At 35.9% G+C, this 20127-nt stretch overlaps 1 long non-coding RNA gene and 1 other non-coding gene across 2 annotated transcripts in view; one reads left to right on the forward strand and one right to left on the reverse strand.

The window, feature by feature from the left end:
* The window catches only part of LOC123385741, a 527360-nt gene that overhangs the window by 277023 nt on the left and 230210 nt on the right, over positions 1 to 20127 (forward strand). The gene's annotated exons all lie outside the window — the stretch shown is intronic.
* On the reverse strand, positions 7868 to 7929 carry LOC111556990. The gene has a single exon (XR_002736705.1). It is a non-coding gene; the product is annotated as a U7 small nuclear RNA (small nuclear RNA).

Genomic DNA, 20127 nt, shown 5'->3' on the forward strand with positions numbered 1-20127 from the left:
TTTTTTGCATTTATGAGCATCCTGCTCTGTAATCACATTTCTTCCCTCTAGGCCCTGCTGTTGCTGCTATTATTGACCAACTTTTTTTTGGAATATATGCCAAGTATTGTGAAAATGATTTTACATCTCTCTTCCTTATACGTTGCTGTGTAATAAGTTACACTAAATTTTAGCAGCTGAAAACAATGAAATTTATTTTGTCTTGTAATTTCTGAGGGTCAGGGATCTGGGAGACATTTAGTTGGCTAGTTCTGGCTCCAGATCTCTCTTGTAGTTGGAATAAAGCACTCAGTCAGCATTGTGGTCATTTAAAGGCCAGAGGGTCTGTTTCCAAGCTCACGTACATAACTGGGTATCTGATTTAAGCCCCCAAAACTTTATTAGGTATTTACTATTAATGTTCTCATATAACAAATGAGGAGACTGAGGCCTAATGAGGAATTCAACTCAAGTCTAATCCCATTATATTTAGTTTTATCAACTATGACTAAATTTCCTGGTGAATGGAAAATAATTTTGGGGTGTTAATAATAATTACTTCCTTCATTAGAGAAAACAAAATCTAAGTTTACTTTAAAGGGGGACCCAGGTCCTTCACTCATCTGGAAAAAATTATTTGGATGCTGTTGTGTTTTTAATTTTCACATTTATTCATATTATTGTGAATCCATACATGAGGTGTTCAGGATCAAAGACAGATTTCTTAGTAAGTACTTCATGGTACGTAATAAATGAGTTATTCTCCCTATGCCTTATTCCCGACCCCTGGAGTGACAAGATAAGAGCCAAGTCACTTGTCTTACCCTGGTGGCCAGACTCATCCATAGGCAAGAAAGGAGAAAATTACTTTTCTCTGCTTACAAAGTGGGGGGAGACAGATGTCTCTTTATCTCCTAAAAGGATCTCCTTCTTGCTCTGGCCCTTTGGTATGTAAATGAAAGCTCTCTAGAAACCAGAGGTGGTTTCCAGAGACTGCCTAACTCTTTCTTGAAACAAAACATCTAGAAAGATAGCAGTTCCAGTCTTCACGGCACATTGAAGGGTTAACATAGGAACCTAGTCTAGGTTGTAGCCATCAGCCTTCTTGTCAAGATAAGAGTTTTATTATCCTTTTGAGTCAGAGCAATTTACTAGACAAATGGCTACAGAACTAAATCTCACAGTATCTGAAGTCTCAGGGGGCTAGAGCTTTTTACTAGAAGGCTGAGAAAGTAAAGGCAATTTTATTTCTCCACAGGGACCTACTGAGAGGCTGGGGGGGCCTCTCTCACTTCTGAACAACTTTGTTTTCTCCCCCCATGTCTTTCTAATGAAAGCTTTCTGAAAGGACTTATAGACTTGTTCTTACCTATTACTTTACATATAAGAACTAATTATTTGTCTGTGCCAGGTGCATCATTTATCATCACAGCACTCCACACAAATTTTGCACATTAGTCACCTAAGTATCTGTGTTATTAATTAATTAAGATGATTAATGACAGCTCTAGAGTGATTTCCACATCTATAACTTTCTGCATTCATCCCATCTTATAAACAATAGCAATAATAATGGGAAATATTTACTTACCACTTCCTAGGTGTCAGACGCTGTTCCAGGTGTGTTACACAAGTTAATTTAATGTTAATAATCACAAAATAACCTAAGTAATGGCTCATTATTATTCCTACAACAGGTAAGGTAGAAAGTGTACGTATCTTGGCCAGGGTGAAGCACTGAGAAGTTACAGAGCTGAGATTTCGACCAGGCATTTGGCTCCACATTGCAAGTTCTTAACCATTGTATGAATTCGCTGTGGTTCATTATTTTATGAACAGACAGTTATTTTCTACCTTCTATAAGCCAAGCACTGTTTTAGGCACTGTGAATCCATCACTGAACAAAATATTGACAGTCTTTGCATTCATAGAGCTTATTTCCTGGGTTAATGCCAGGTGGTCAAGTAAGAAAATAAAACTAAACAAATAAACAAATGTAGATATAATATTAGATTGGTAAGTACTGTGGGAAAAATTAAACAGAGTAGGAAAATTGAGTCTAAAAGGAACTGCTATTTCAGAGTTGTGAAGGACGATATTATTTTGTAATATCAATGCTACCCGAACTGAATAATATGATAAATTTAGTCCATCAAGAACACTTTTTTCTTTCTTTAAAATAAATTTATTTGTTTTGAGAGAGGGAGAGAGAGAGCAGGGGAGGGGCAGAGAGAGAGGGAGAGAGAAGATGCCAAACAAGCTCGGCACTGTCAGCACAGAGCCTGACATGGGGCTTGATCTCACAAAGCATGGTATCATGACGTGAGTTGAAATCAAGAGTCAGAGATACTTAACTGACTGAGCCACCCAGACACCCCCATCAAGAACATTTTTAAACAAAGTGAAGAATAGAACAAAGTCAATTTCAAAAGAAGATACCAGAGTTCATTGCATAAAGTAAACATATTTTTCATAAGATATTTCCTTTACTTTGTATACACGTTTGTGTGTACTGAGTCATAAAGTCAGTCATGTTTCTTTCCGTGTGTCATTTAAAAAAGTGATTTTGTTGTTGTTGTTTGACATCCTGGAGAACCATCAAGGAGGCCACTGAGGCTGGTGGTCAGGGACTAGGAGAAAGTGGGTGGAAATGAAATCAGAGGTGGACATGTCCTAGAACACCTGCAAGCTCTATATGCCATGGTACAATTTTTGGCTTTATTATAAGTGCAATGGGAAGCCATTTGAGAGTTTTGACCAGAGTAGCCATGATCTGATTTACATCTAGAATAGTCATTTTGGCCATTGTATTGATATAGATTGTATGGGAGCAAGGACTGAGCCAAAATAAAATGGAACACAGTTTCACACAGTTGAAGGATAGAAATGGGATAGAGAATTTCTGATTCTTAGAATCACAGAAATAGAATTTTAGACTGAAGGTAACCTAAACATTATTTATCTAGCCTCCAATTCTCCTATCCAAATGTTTTTCCTACAAACAACTCTATTTTTACATCACTTTAAAAGATGAAGGTGTTCTGGGGTGCCTGGGTAGCTTAGTCAGTTGAGCATACAACCCTTGATTTTGGCTCAGGTCATGATCCCAGGGATTGAGCCCTGTGTCAGGCCCTGCACTGACCATGGAGCCTGTTGAAGGTTTATTCTCTCTCTCTCTCTCTCTCTCTCTCTCTCTCTCTCTCTCTCTCTCTCTCTCTCTCTCTTTCTCCCCTTCAGCCCCTTTCCCCCACTCGTGCTCTTGATTTCAAAATGAAAGGGAAGGGAAGGGAAGGGAAGGGAAGGGAAGGGAAGGGAAGGGAAGGGAAGGGAAGGGAAGGGGAAGGTAGATATAGATAGATAGATAGATAGATAGATAGATAGATAGATAGATAGATAGATAAACGTGTTCTGTTTCAACTACAGAAAGGGAAACCCCACAATAGTAATAAAGTACTAAGCCCTGAATCAGGATCGTAGTTGCAAAGGGAGAAAATTTATGAGTATTACTGATGTATTTTTTCTTTTATCTTTAAAGAGCATATGACCACAAGAAGCACCCATTCATCTGAATGTCTATTAGACAAGGTATTCCTTGTCTTAATAAAAGACAAAGGCATCATTTGACTTCTAACATTCAAAAACAGAATCTTGCAAATAGACTAGTTTACTGTAAAGGAATTGTTTAAAATTCCTTAATTTCTTGATTTGGTATGTCAGAAGATATGGTAGGCAAGCAAAGCAGAGGAAATTAGGAAAGACCACTCTTGTGGTTATGGCAGAGAAAGAAAAAGGGAAAGAACAAGGAACATGAACTCCTGTCTCAAATGCCCATGATCCAGATTTTGGTCCAGAGAGGAAGAGATGTGTTAGATAAGCGAAGATGACTTACCACACACTAAACACACCACATGCCCACACACACACCATGCACACACCAGACACCACACATCTACACGTACCTCACACACATACCACACACACTCACATACTACACTCATACACCACACACATACACACCCCCACCACACACACGGTCTTGAAGTCCCTGGAAAAAAGGCTCTATCATAGGCTGCTGCTGTTCCAGGCCAGGTCACGGCCACATCAAGCAAAACAGAGAGATTGGGCATAAGTAGAGACTTCCCATCACACACAGATGTGACCCAGAAGCAGCTGAGAGTCTGGCTGTGGCACTTACACTGGAGTGTTGATGAATTAGAGTGAGGTGCGATGATGGTGACAGGATGGACCTCTGTGGGGCCATTGGAAACCCCAGGCAGAATTCAGAAGTGTCTCTGGCCCCAATGGGAACTGAGACTGAGGGTGACAAGTAACGACTACCAAGACCTGACTAAAACAGAGAGCCCAGATTAGGATTGGAGGACGATTGTCCAGCAGGAGAAGCACATCCAAGTGAACCCTCATCCCCAAAACCAGAGAATGCTAAGGGTATCATAAGCAGGGCTTAGGACCTTCTGTACCTCTCTCAAACCATCCTGTAGTGTCGGTGAAGAAAATTCTCAGAGAATCCAAGAATTTTTATGTAAAAGAGTCTGAACATTGGTGTGTTAAGTTACTTTTAAATTAATAGGCCAAACTAAGCTTGGACTAGTTATAGATTGGTGTTTGTCCTCACTAACAGGAAGGTAATGGCTCAGGGAGAAGTCACCAGAATGTTTACTGGCAAAATAAAGTGAATTTTATCTGTATACACAAGGTGCAGTGTAAGTTAAATATTATAAAAGTCTTATACAGTTTGTTACTGTTATTGGATGTCTATGATTTTTTTAAATATTTATTTGTTTTTGAAGCAGGGTCGGGGGAGAGGCAGAGAGAGGAGACAGAATCCAAAGCAGGCTCCAAGCTCTGAGCTCTCAGCACAGAGCCTGATGCGGGGCTCAAACTCACCAGCTGTGAGATCATGACCTGAGCCAAAGTCGGATGCCCAACCGACTGAGCCACCCAGTCACCCCGGATGTCTATAATATATATGCTTGGCCTAACTTAAATACCACACCCCATTGCTTATTTAACAATAAAAATACAGAAAAAAAGATGCCATTATAACCCAAGAAGGTAGGAATGCCTACCTGGCCTCTTGGGGATACTTTGAGTTAGATAAATAAATAGGCTTAGGCATGGGGACAAGGGGCAGAGGGTTAAAATAAGTACATCTTCAGACCCAGATATTCGGAACGGTATCACATACATATCTGGGAACATCTGAAGCGGGAGAAGGTTAAGAAGAGTTATTAGGAGCCTTCCACATGCCAGGGATGCCAAACGAAAGTAGCGTGGAGGTCTGGAGGGATGGGGTGTTCTGGGGGAGACATCAGTCATTAGTGACAGTTCCAAGTCTTCACAGAAGCACATGGTAGAAAATGGTGCTGGCGGTTCCCCAAAATGGCCTTCTAGCACCATAGTCTAAGACTGGGTCTTTGCATCAGTGGAAAATGGAACCACCCTGAAAAACTACATTTTTCTTATCTTTAGGAAAGCACATTTGAGCAGGCCACACATGATTTTAGAATTGCTACTTGCCCCTGGATCTCTCTCATTTATTAACTCCCTATCTGTTAATTAAAAATTATTGCAAGATAGATAAAAAGTCTCAGTCTACAAGTAGAGATAAAAGACCTAATATGCAAACTCTAGATTCCTTTAATTTAATATATAAAGTGGGGAAAATTACACTGAAATATAATCAGTAGATAAATGAATAAACATAAGTGGTTCTATCAAATTCTGTCTCTATGCATCATGTTAGTGAGAGTGAGGAAAATAAGATGATAGTGGGACTCCAATAGAAAAAAGAGGCTGTTACCAAGAAAACAAATATTTCAACTTTATTTTCTTGTCCAAGCTTATTCACAGTTTATTTTCAGTTGAGGCAAAGCAGAAGGAAGTTGCCACAAGTCACATATTTGGACAACTCTGTTGCCTTTGATTTACTGGTTTAGTGTGTTAACAGTGAATCTCATCATTCAAAGGAAACTTTAATCTCAAAATTCATTTCCTGAGGTATCACTGTATTCAAAAACAACTCTAACTTCCTCTTCACTTTTCCTACAACTTTTCTTAATATCAAATTTCTTGTCACATTTTGGAGAGTCACATAAGGCGTCATTTCAAATTCAAAGCATTAAACTGTAATAAAATCAGAGTATCCAGTGTTCTCCATAAATGTAAAAGAATGTATATGGACCAAGGGATCATGAAAGAAATGTTCATGGGTTTCAATTCAAGTCTTCTTACTAGAGCAAGAATAAAGAAATACAAAATCATTTGGAGAATTTACATCTTTACAGTTTTGCTAGGATGCTTTCACAGGCTGGAAAGGAAACATGGGATTTTTTTTTTTTTTTGGATATTGTGACTTCCCTCCTGTAACTAGTTTCACGCTGAGTGACATGTTTTCTGTGGGAATGGTCTTCTGCATTGCTCTGCCACCTTTTCCTGTTCCTCTGAAATCATATCTAGAAAAATAGGGAGAATAAGTTTGTCCTTGGTAAGAAAAATGCTATGGCTACAAAGCAGTGACATTTAAGCAAGGATCTTTAGTTAATAAATAAAAATGTTCACACTATCTCTGTGTTAAAGGAAGATGGGCAGTGTTATTTTTATTACATTTAGTATATTTTATTTAACATATTTAGTTTCATTAATATATGTTGTGTTTATTCTTTGTAATTTCTGATTTTTCTATTTATAACAGGTATCTCTGGTATGATCAGAAAAACAATTATAACATAGAATGTTAAAATAGAGAAAATTGAGAAAAATGTAATTTTTTCAATTTTCAAATGTCTGCTTGTTTTTCTTTAAAGTTTATTTATTTATTTATTTATTTATTTATTTATTTATTTATGATAAAAATATATGTATATATTTTTTCAGGAATAGAATATAGTGATGCATCACTTACATGTAACACCCATGCTCATCCCAATCAGTGTCCTCCTTAGTGCCCCTCACCCCTTCAGCCCTTCCCCTCCAACCAACACTCCGCCAGCAACCCTCAGTTTGTTCTCTGTATGTAAGAGTTTCTCATGGTTGTCTCCCTATTTTCATATTATTTTTGTTTCTCTTCCCTTATGTTCATCTGTTTTGTATTTTCCACAAATGAGTGAAATCATATGATATTTGTCTTTCTCCGACTGACTTACTTAGTGTAATACAGTCTAGCTCCATCCACGTTGTTGCAAATGGCAAGATTCCATTCTTTTTCATTGCCGAGTAATATTCCATTGAATATATATACCACATCTTCTTTGTCCATTCATCAGTTGATGGACATTTGGGCTCCTTCCATAATTTGGCTATTGTCGATAGTGCTCTGTAAACATTGGGGTTCGTGTGCCTCTTTGAATCAGCATTTTTGTATCCTTTGGATAAATACCTAGTTGTGCAATTGCTACATCATAGAGTGGTTCTATTTTTAATTTTTTTGAGGAACCTCCACACTGTAATTATATGTCTGTAAGAATCTAAACCAGAAACATCACTCAAACTAATTCTTAAGGAATAAAGTCACAGTACCTAACTGGCCTTGTTCATGGCTCTTCTTAAGTTGCTTTCTGGAAGTTTCTTAATGGGTTCCAAAAGAAAAACGAGGAGATTTTAAGGGTCATAAGGTAGTTTTCTAAGTTTTAAATAGCTAACCTTTATTTTCCACCAAACAAATTAAAAATGATACACCTGTGACTTGGTAATAAACTAAGGAAACTGTCACTGAACTCCACAGACGGACCTGAATTTGCTTATCTATTTATTTATCTATTTATCTATTTATCTATTTATCTATTTATTTATCTATTTATCTATTTATTTATCTATTTATTTATCTATTTATTTATCTATCTATCTATCTATTTATTTATTTATTTATGGAGGGGGTCTTCTGGTAAAGACCGGAAAACCTGCTAGATAAATTCTAAAAGAGCTGTAACACTTGAATTTGCTCTTTTAAAATGTATGTACATATGTTGCTGTTTCCCAAGGTGTTGCTGCCAGGCATTAACATTACTAAGAACTATTAAAATGCTGACTTAGCATTCTTTGTAAAACATTTCTTATGTGACCAGAGTGGAACACTCTGAACCATACCATAATGTTTAACAAATAGCCAACAGATCATACAGTGTAAATGAAATCGTGACTAGTAATGCCTGAATGTTTTTGAATGTGATAATTTTTGAAAATTCTAGAGGCCTTCTGTACCTGATATATTCCATATTGTGTTTCTTTTCTGAATTTTTTAATTTTTAAAAAATTTTTATTTTAGAGATAGAGTGCAAGCAGGGGAGAGGGGACAGAGAGAGAATCTTAAGCAGGCTCCACAGTCAGCTCCACACAGAGTCCAACATGGGGTTAAATACAACAACCACAAGATCTTGACCTGAGCTCAAATCAAGAGTCACTTAAACAACTGAGCAACCCAGGTGCCCCTGGGTTTCTTTTTCTAAAATTTGCTTTGCTTATCAGTATTTATAATTTAAGATATATTTCACTTTCCATGGGGAAAAAAATCTATAATACTTCCTTTCTAAAAGTTCAATGTACTTATATAAAGTAGAAATTCTTAAAATAGATTAATTTACCTTATTTAAGGTTATTGAAATGTCAGAGTTGTGTATAATTTTTCTTAACTAAGACTAATGTGCAGGGTAAATACAAAAAATACACAAGTTAATTTAAGCCTCATACTTTAAACTTCAAAGCAGTTGTCAACCAATATTTCACCTTTCAAGTAAACTAAAGTCATATTTTAGCATCCTTATAAAAAAGAAATATCTTACCTTAGAATTTCTTCACATCCATATCCATAGAATAGTTTTTATAGTGATTTCCAGAATATTGGTGAAACTTTTCTAAATATTTTAAAGATTCTCTTCTAATGGAAAAAGTTTCAATCCACTTTATCTAAAAAATAAAGTTTATAATTTTAATGTTTTTATTAATGCAAGAAGTTTAAGGGAATAGTTTGTAATTTTTAGGAATCTTACCTTAAATATATTTAAAGCACAGGAAAAACAACTGGAATTGGTACATTGCATTTTTTCCCTCTTTTTAAACAATCAACCAGTCAGCTTTTTAAAATTATTATTATTAATGCAACTAGCTCTAAAACATCAAACCTTGTTTATGGTTTTGTATAAACTTTAGGCAGGCTTATTAAAGAAAGTTAATAAAATAGTACACTTACCTTATTTGGTGGTTATTATGAACTGTCCAAAAGAAGTTAAATGTCAATAGGAAAAATAGGTTTTTTTAAGTCTTCCTGAATATCTTGATGACTAAAGAGTGCATTTAGCAAAATGGTGGACACTCAAGCAGCCAAATGTCAAACTGCTGATGAGACTTGAATTCCACATTACAATATAAAACCAGATACAAATGGATTTTTCACTCCTGGGCTGGCCACCTCATTCCTTTGAATCAAAAAAGTGTGCTTGAGAATGGGAAATAGCTTGCTACATGATTAGCACAGAAGATCATTTATTTGAAATCTAGAGTGTTTCAGGATAGGGCAAAAGGCACAATTTTTGAAGGATGTGTTCACAATGTTAATTTAGATCTGTATTCATTTGTGAAACCATTCAGAATGTTTCTGGCCATACCTTCTACTAACATTAATCAGTGACTGCCACAGTTGTTTTAATAAAAATTGAGAAAATGGGTGATGAATTCCTGATAATTTGCAGTTAATTTATTCTGCAACTGCATTTTGTTGGATGAGCGGGGAGTTCCTAAGGGGTTACCTGGTATCTGCCTGACTTTAAAAAAATTAAGCACAAGTAGGGGCACCTGGGTGGGTGGCTCAGTCGGCTGAGCGTCTGACTTCAGCTCAGGTCCTGATCTCGCAATTCGTGAGTTTGAGCCCCGTGACGGGCTCTGCGCTGACAGCTCAGAGCCTGGAGCCTGCTTCGGTTTCTGTCTCCCTCTCTGCCCCTCCCCTTCTCGTGCTCTGTCTCTTCCTCTCTCTCAAAAATAAACATAAAAAAACTTTTTTTAAATAAAAAAATAAAAATAAAAAATAAGCACAAATATACATTCTAAAACTTTGATAGCCTTCTTCAAAAATATTTCCCCTTTATCTGTAGAACAAGAATGTTGTAATAATATTAACGTCACATAGTGAAGATTAAATGATATAATGAATGCCTGGCATAAAGACTCAATAACTATTTAGTGGATTTTTTTTTCTTCCCTCGTATAAGATCATTTGAAATCAAGAAGGCAGATACTTCTATATGTTATGCCTAACCTAGTACGGTAGATTAACAGGCGTTTGACTACTATTTTGCATTACTAAATAATATGGGGAAGTAGTATGGAGAAAAGAAACCACAGTAAAGCAGTATATATTCACTGTTAGCTATTAGTAGAATTTAGTAAACATTCTTTGGTTCTATCAACTGAAATCTTTAAAGAAGTAAACTGAGATACAGACTTTATCAATTACTTACAAATTTATAACAATAATAGCTTATCACATTAACCTTATGTTTTCCAAGTTTCTGATATTCTAAGTAAATATACACTTTACTATTTTGGGGTTACAAATTCTGGATTTGTTTCTGAGGAATAAAAATTCTCCTGTAGAACAGATGGCCTAGCTACTTGGAGTTATGGACTATAAATTCTGCAACAAATTATTACACAGGTGCATATATAACTGTAGAAAGCAATCCTGATTTATTTAGGGGCAGTTTGTCCTAGTGTGCCTCCACATACAGCTGAAAAATTTGCTGTTCCCCAAACTAGACATCAATTTCACATTTGGTTTTTAAGGCTTCTCATAAGCTTATGCCTTTTAAGAAGAAACAAAAAAAAATTAATTAATTAATTAATTTAAAAAACCCAGGGAGAGCATTTTTTCCTTGATTGATTCTTCTAATATACATGTAAGCCTTGGGATTTCTAATAGATCTGTTTCACACCCTGGACATCCTCTCTAACGAAATACATTGATCGTCTATGCATTCTTCGGGAAGCTAATTTACTACCAAATGGAAATACGCATGTAAAATTACCGGAGAGAATAAAAGAGGAAAAGGTATTTTTAAAAACACAGCGTTTGATAAATACAGTAGTTCTCTGGAGGGCGAACTATCATTTGCAATCCTTTATAAATGTGTAATTCATACTGAGCTGAGTACATTTGACACCCTAGTATGATTTTCTCCCTGTGATGAATTCTTTAAGCCTCCTTTTTACCCAGATATTTTTCCATTTTATCTACTTTAACCCTAACAAAGAACATTTTCTGCTACTCAGTCATCACTTGGAGAACCATTGACATTTAGCCAGATATCCCAGGTTATCCCTCAATACCCAGACAAACCACTTTTGTATGGCTCTCTACAAATCATTATTCAAACCAGTCTTCCACCCCCAGTCTTCCTAAGACTTCTGTCTTGTTGCAGCTGAGGATGGATCTGCAGGTAATTCTGCAATATCTCAACTTCCCCTAATGACACATTGATTATCTTGCACTAACTGTAATCAGAGTATTCCTTGGGGACACAACTTCCTTTTCACCTTTTTCAAGTGGAGGTTGCTTGTCCTCATATGTTACGATTTTAAGGTTGTAAAGTTAAGGTTGTTGTACACTTCAGTCGGCTTGCTATGTTCAAACCATTTCTCCTCCTGCACACTTTGAAAACATCATTCAGTTAAAGCTTACTGCAAAAGTCTTTGCCACCTGCTAATACTACTTCTTGCTATTCTGTGTTGAACTCCAGCTCACTATCTTGAGTCAGTAATGACTTTAGTATCTGGTTTATTCTTTCTCCTTACCCTGTAACTTTTCCCCTCTGATTGAACCCAACAGTCTGTTGTCTACATTTCTTTATCATATTAATGACTAAAGTAGAGAAAATTACAGAAACCTGTTGACTACTTTCACTATTGATTTTTGAACACAAATGATCAATCAACACTAGTAATTAATCCCATCATATTTTCTCTACTCAGATTTCTAGGACTCCATCTTCACTCAATCTAGCTAGTAACTTCATTTCAATAATCTAAAATTAAATAGAAAATTTCAAATGGGAGCTTCCTCGTCTTCTGGCCAACAGATTTATTACCATCCTTTCTGCATCTGTACCCACATTCTCTGTCTTTGACTTGTTAATCATAACAAATGTAGTTTGAAGCCCATTCTTCTATTCTCTTCTTAAGAATCTATTTTCCCAGGGGTGCCTGAGTGGCTCAGTTAGTTGAGCGTCTGACCACCTCAGGTCATGATCTCACACTCTGTGAGTTCAAGCCCCACATGGGGCTCTGTGCTGACAGCTCAGAGCCTGGAGCCTGCTTCGGATTCTGTGTCTCCCTTTCTCTCTGCCCCTCCCCTGCTCATGTTCTGTCTCTCTCTGTCTCAAAAATAAATTTAAAAAATTTTTTTAAATTAAAAACAAAATCTATTTTCCCAGGTTGTCCCTTGTACTTTCTCTGCTTTATTATGACATTCTCCGTATATAGCTCTCATGTCTTTCTTCCAGCAATGGATTATTTTTTCTGCCTCTTTTTCATGAAGAGTCTCTGATTTCTTTCTTTTTTTTTTTTAATTTTTTTTCAACGTTTTTTATTTATTTTTGGGACAGAGAGAGACAGAGAATGAACGGGGGAGGGGCAGAGAGAGAGGGAGACGCAGAATCGGAAACAGGCTCCAGGCTCCAGGCTCTGAGCCATCAGCCCAGAGGCTCAAACTCACGGGGCTCACGCGGGGCTCAAACTCAGGGACCGCGAGATCGTGACCTGGCTGAAGTCGGACGCTTAACCGACTGCGCCACCCAGGCGCCCCTCTGATTTCTTTCTTAAAAGGAGAGTCTGTGGTCACCTTCTCCAAATGTTCCCCTCCATTTTTCTCTCAACCCATCCCAACTGGATTTTCACTTCCTTCCTTCCAGCCTAACATGTGGCCTATACTAGAAAATATTTCACATCATTTGGGGAAAATGTGTATTCTGCTGTTGGAGTGTTCTGTAAATGTCTCTTAGGTCTAATCTTTCTGTAATGTTCAAGCTTTCTGTTTCCTTATTAATCTTCTGTATGGCGGTTCTATCCATTACTAGAAGAGAGGGATTGAATTCTCCTCCTGTTTTTGTAGAGATGTCTACAAAATTTTTTCAATGTTTGCTTCATATGTTTAGGAGCTCTAAAGTTTAATGTATGTGTATTTGGGGTTATTATATCTTCTTTGTGAATTTACCTTTTTATCATTAAATAATGTCCTTTATCTCTTGTAATAGTTCTTGTCTTAAAGATTATTTTGTCTGAGATTAGAATAGCCACTTTTGCTCTCTTTTGGCTAGTATTTGCTTGGAATATCTTTTTCCATTCTTTCGCTTTCAACCTAGTATGTGCTTAAATCTAAAATAAGTTTCTTGGGGAGCCTGGGTTGCTCAGTCAGCTAAGTATCTGACCTTGATTTTGGCTCAGGTCATGATGTCACAGTTCGTGCTTGGGATTCTCTCTATTTCTCTGCCCCTTCCCGACTCCTGTTTTCTCTCTCTCTCTTTGTCTCTCTCTCTCTCTCAAAGTAAACATCTTTGTTTCTTTCCTCTCCCGCTCGAATTCTCCCAGTGCATATGTTTGTATGCTTTATGGTATCCCACTGGCCTTTTAGGTGATATTCATTTTTCTTCATTGATTTTTCTCCCTGTTCCTCAGACTAGATAATCTGAATTGACTTGCCCTCAAATTCACTGATTCTTTCTTCTTTCTGATGAAAGTAGTCTTTCTAGTAAATTTCCACTTCAGTTTTCATTTATCACTCTTTTCAGCTTAAGAATTTCTATCTGTTTTTTTTAAGAATAATTTCCATCATTTTGTTATTCTGTGTTTATTGAGATTTTAATTCTATGCTTTCCTTTATTAGAAATTCATTCCTTTGGCTCTTTGAACGTACTTAAAATTACCAATATAAGGTGTTTGTCTAATAAGTTCCTTGTCTGGATTTCTTCAGGGACATTTTCTATGTATTCTTTTATTTTTCCTCCTGTGTATGGACTATATTTTACTGTTTCTGTGTATGCCTAATAAATTTTTGTTGAACAGTGGAAAATTTGAATATTATAATGTGGTATCTCTGAATATATGATTCTCTCCCTCCCCTATTGTTTGTTGTTGCTTCTTATTGTAGTTGTATTTATTTATTTATTTATTTATTTATTTATTTATTTGGTGACTTTCTGAACTAATTTTGTAAAATCTTTATTCTTTGTTGTGCAATGTGACCACCAAAGTTTATTCTGCTTAGTACTCAGTGAATGATTTCACAGAGATTTCCTTAAAATGCCTGGTTTCAAGATATCTAGTCCTTGAGGGGTTATTCTTTATATATTTTGGGAAAAATTTTAGCACTCAACTAGGCAGTTGATACCTCTGTCTCAAAGTCAGGAATAGTGAGAACTTTGGACCTTCTCAGGTCTTGCCCAAGCCTGCACTCAACATGGGCATATATGTAGTCTAGATTTCCAGGAATATGTCATTGCTTTTCAAAGCCCTAATTTCCCAAAGCATCACATTCCCTGGACTTTGCTGTCAACGTTTTTGGTTAGTCTATTGCTTGCCCCAGTTGTAATCCATTGCCTCAGGCAGCAGTGACTAAAACATTTGCCTGTAAATTTTTTTTTTTTTTTGACAAATGTCCACTGTAGAGGCTTTAGCATTAGATGAGTTCTGAATTATGTAAAGTGAAAACAAGCCTGTTGAGCGAGTCTTCCAGGGAGTTAGCAGATAAATTAAAATAAAAAATGAAAAGTGTTTTCAAATGAGATCTGTTTTGTTTTCTCTGAAACTGAGAATGTCAGCTGTTATTTTTAAGTCAACAGGGGATGATACTAGGCAGCCGGGGATGATACTAGGCTAAACTGAAATTCCACAAAGCTCAATTTTCCTATTCAGATTCAGCCTTTTTTGTTAAATAAGTACTCCTCAGGTTGCTACAAGCTTTTGGTTAGTTTGCGGAGTTCTGAAATTTTTTGATAGGTTTTTTTTTTTTTTAATTGCTTCTCTGGAAGGGTAGGCTTTTGGTGTTCCATGACATTTTTGCTCATATCCAAGAGCTTTTTAAGATTTACTTATTTTGGAGGGCCTGGGTGGTTCAGTTGGTTCAGCATTCAACTCTTGATTTTGGCTCAGGTCATGATCTCTTCATGAGATCAAGCACCGTGCTGGGCTCCGCACTGACCGAGTGGAGCCTGCTTTGAGTCTGTCTGTCTGTCTGTCTCTCTTTCTCTCTCTTTCTCTCTCTCTCTGCCCCTCCTCTGCTCATTTGCACTCTATCTCTCTCTCAAAATAAATAAATATTAAAAACATAAAATTTATTTTTTACTGAACTATAATTGACCTATAAAATTGTTAGTTTCAGGTGAATAACATAATGATTTTATGTTTATATATATATACTGCATTGTGAACTAGTCACCACAGTAATTCCAATAAGTCTCGTTAACATTTGTCACCATACATAGTTACAGAACTTTTTCTTGTGATGAGGACTTTAAAGATCTATTCTCTTAGTTACTTCCAACTATACTGTATAGAATATTGTTAACGATAGCCATCATGCTGTACATTATATCCCTATGACTTTATAAGTAGAAGTTTTTATCTTTTAGCCCTCATTACCCATTTTAGTAATGCTCTGCCATTCACCTTGGCAACTACCTATTTGTTATCTGTATCTATGAGCTTGATTTTTTGTTTCTGTTTTTATTTTATATTCTACATATAAGCTATAGTCCTATATTTGTCTTTCTCTGTCTGACTCCTTTCACTTAGCTTAACACCCTTATTGTCCATCTATGTTGTCAGAAATGGCAAGATTTCCTTCTTTTTATGACTAAATGATAATCCTTTGTATATATACCTCAACTTCTTTATCCATTTTTCTGTCAGTGAACACTTAGGTTATTTCCATATCTTGGCTGTCTTCAATAATGCTTCAGTGAACATGGGGCTGAATAAATCTTCTCAAGTTAGTGCTTTTTTTTTTTCAGTTAAATACTAGAAGTGGAATTGCCAGATTATATAATAGTTCTATTTTTATTTTGTGGAGGCTTCATACTGTTTTTTATAATGGCCATACCAATTTACATTTACAAAAACAGTACACAAGGATTCCCTTTTCTCCATTCTCACCAACATTTTTGATCTCTTTTTTTTAAATAACTTTTTGAATTATCTTCTTTAATAGCAACATGGTATGATACCTCATTGTAGTTTTGATTTGCGTTTTCCCTAATGATGAGTGATGTTGAGCATCTTTTCATGTGTTTGTTGGTCATCTGTATGTCTTCTTGGACAATTGTCAATTTACATGTTCTGCCCATTTTTTAATAGGATTGTTTTTTTGCTATTGAGTTATATAAGTTCGTTACATATTTTGGATATTAATCCTTTTCAGATATATGATTTGCAGATGTTTTCTCCCATCCAGTAGGTTGCCTTTCATTTTGTTGATGGTTTCCTTTGCTGTGCAGAAGCTTTTTTTTAATTTTTAACTTTTTTGAATGTTTATTTATTTTTGAGAGAGAGAGACAGTGTGTGAGTGAGGGAGGGTCAGAGAGAAAGAGAGACACAGAATCTGAAGCAGCCTCCAGGCTCTGAGCTGTCACAATAGAGCCCGAAGCAGGGCTAGAACTCAGAAACCACAAGATCACGACCTGAGCTGAAATTGGATGATTAACCACCTGAGCCACCTAGGCGCCCCTGTGTAGAAGCTTTTTAATTTGATGGAGTCTCATCTGTTTATTTTTGCTTTTGTTGTCTTTACTTCTGGTGTCATATCTAAAATTGTTTGCTTTAAAATATACAGATGTGTTTTCTTTTATAGATAATTTAAGCTTTGGAAATAGAGTAATTTAACTTTTAATAATAGTTTTGTTGAGATATAATTTACATACCATAAAATTCATCTGTTTTAAGTATACAATTCAATGTACAGTCATAAGGTTGTACAGTCATCCTAACAATCTAATCATAGGACATCCTCCTCTCCTGTAGAAGAAGCCATTGGCTGTTGCCCCTCATTTTCTCCCATCTGCCTCTAAGCAGTCACTAACCAACTTTTTGTCCCTACTGATTTGCCTTTTCTGGACATTTCTTAACACTGGAATCATATAGTTCATCATCTTTTGTAATATGGTTCTTCACTTAACATGTTTCCAAGGTTTATTCATGTTTAGCATATATCAGTACTTCATTCCTTTTTATTGCTGAATAATATTCACTTATTCATACATAAGCTGTTGTCCATTGGGCTTTTTTCCACCTTTTAGCTGTCATGAATAATGATTCTATGAATGTTCATGTAGAAGTTTTTGCATGGATATATGTTTACATTTCTCTTCAGTATATATTTAGAAGTAGAATTGCTGGGTCGTATAATAACACCATGTTTAAGTTTTTGAGGAATATCCAAACTATTTTCTACAGAAGCTATAACATCTTAGGTTCCCACCAGCAATTTTTGATGATTTCAATTTCTCCAGATCCTTGCTAACACTCGTTGTTTGTCATTTTGATTATTGCCGTCTTAGTGGATGTGAAGTATCACACTGTAGTTTTGGTTTGCATTTCTTAATAGAAATGATACTGAGCATCTTTTCATATACTTATTGGCCAGTTGTATATCTTTTTTGGAGACATGTTTATTAAAATTGTTGGACCATTAAACATTATTTTTGGTCTTTTTACTATTGAGTTGTAAGGGTCCTTTATGTATTCTGTTAATAAGTCCATCATCAGATACATGATTTACAAATATTTTCTACCATACTTGTGGGCTGACTTTTCACTTTCTGGACAATAGTTTTGAGTAGAATTATTTTATAGTTTCAAGAATAAAACAATCAATGTGTTGGCCAATAAACATTCAAAAATATACTGTGGTAAAACAAAAATATCCATTTGCCAATCTCACTTTTATGAGGTTACAGTAGAATAGCCAGGGATAGAGGATTGCTTCGTGTGTATGCTAACCTGGAGAATGTCTGGAGATTGGCATAGGATATGAGCCTCTTATTTGTCTTACATTTCACTGGGCTTCCTAGTAGAAACAGAAAAGACTTTGGAACTGGTGATAGCTTTTTTCACTTACAGGAATTAAAACTCTTGAACAAATATAAAAGGGGACAGAGGCTGCTCCTAACGATGGAGGAATTTCCTATGTGAATATTCATTTGAACATGAGGCAGGTAGACAAAGAGCACAATATGCCTAGCTCATTGTAAGTGCTCACTAAATGACGGCTGAGTGAATGAATGAATCAGTAAGAGTGTGTGATTTAGATTCCTTAGGGTCCTAGGCTTCTACTTGTTGCAACTTCATGACCTTGATTGTACCTAAGATTAATGTGGGCTTGAGGAACAAAAGGTGTTTCCAAACAACCTGCAGTATCCTAAACAAGTAAGTTGCTCAGCAGCTACACAGAACAAACATTTTATTTTCTGAAGTTTGCTCTGGGCACTTAAAATTTCTGGCCTTTAAAATGTAGCAGTCTCAGTCGGGGTACTTGGTAGCTAATGCACATTAACAGACTTCCTTGATGCTCCATTTCCAGAAATGGTGAAATTCAGGATATCCTAAAAGCAAGATGTCTAAAGCAAATATAAATGGTGTGAGTTCTCATAACCAGTATGAAGACCAACTAGTGATATCCTTTGGTGTACTTGGGATGACAGTGACTGACATTATGAGAATTAAAGAGATCAAATAATTGTTTTAAACGCATAATCTTAAGCATGATACTTTCAGTGAAACACAACCTCCACTGGTAATAAATGAATAAGGAAAATGGACCTAGTACCTTACATTCATTCCTTAAATCTTTAATAATCTGTACCACATGCCCCTTGGGAGCATATTATTTGCAGTACATCATCTCCTAAACGTCTTTTATTAAAAGTATGTGTTACTTTTGGCTTCTTCTAATGAATTGTTGATGTGGTTAAGTTACTGACACCCTGGCATTACAGTGTAAGGATGATTGTCTCTGGGGGCTTGACTTTCTTCTGTAACTGATGTGAACAAAATGAGTAATATTTGCCTTTGTTTAAACCTATTTCTCATAAAGTTTCTTAAAACACTGTGGTTGCATTCTACATAGATCATGTTTTTATCGATTGCCTGGTCATAGACCCACCTGTTCTAAGTGTGCAATTTGATCATTAGTCTTCTAACCAGCTGATGGCACTCTTGAGCATGTCTGATGCAAAATGAAACTATTCTAGCTCATTAGTTCCCTATAAGAGATTTGCCCTGTAAATACCTTGAGACAGAAAGACATGAGGCCATGGCTAAGATAAAAATTAAGAAAGTAATAGACCTGTTGGACAAATTAATGCTGCCATGCCAATGGACTGATTTTGGTTTTCCCCAACTCCAGTAGATCCTGAAGCACGGTTTCAGGAATGTATTTTTGTTTTAACTCAACCAGAACCATTGAAATGTCAGGCCAGTTAAATGTCACCTGACTAATTTGCCTGGATGTGGCTGTGAAATTCTTCAAAATTGAATCTAATCAAGAATTGTTGAGTAGGACTATACTGTGTACATTAGGGTGTTTAAAATGTTATTACCGAAATAGTTTTTTTTATTACGTATAGTTTGTTATAATAAGGTCCTGATTTATCACATTATGTTTAGTCTCCTTTTTTGTAAGAGGATAATTGTAGTATTGCTAGAAAGGGACAATGTCAGCTAAGAAAAGCATTTCCCTCCTCAATTTTTGGAAATGTTTATAGCCAAAACAAACAAACAAACAAACAAACAAACAAAAAACACATAGTAGTATAGTTCTTACTATATGAAACACATCTTGTTATTAGCTTAGTAGATTAACTGAGCTAATACTAAAAACACATAACACTGATATTAATATTAGTACTATTATAGATATACTATATATGGTATTATAGATACACTATTATAGACTATTCCCTTACTAAGGATCTTTATCCTCTCAGGTAATGTAAAGCCAAAATATATTATTACACATAAAAAAAACCAGAATGGTAACACAGAAAGTTTCAGGGTTAATTTTGCCTTACAATTACATTTTATTTTTCCATTTTCACATTAAAGATTACATACAGCAAAATGCTCAGATCTTAAGTGTACCATTCAGTATTTTGA

This window comes from Felis catus, chromosome A1 (assembly GCF_018350175.1).
Source record: "Felis catus isolate Fca126 chromosome A1, F.catus_Fca126_mat1.0, whole genome shotgun sequence".
In the NCBI taxonomy this organism is placed as follows: domain Eukaryota; kingdom Metazoa; phylum Chordata; class Mammalia; order Carnivora; family Felidae; genus Felis; species Felis catus.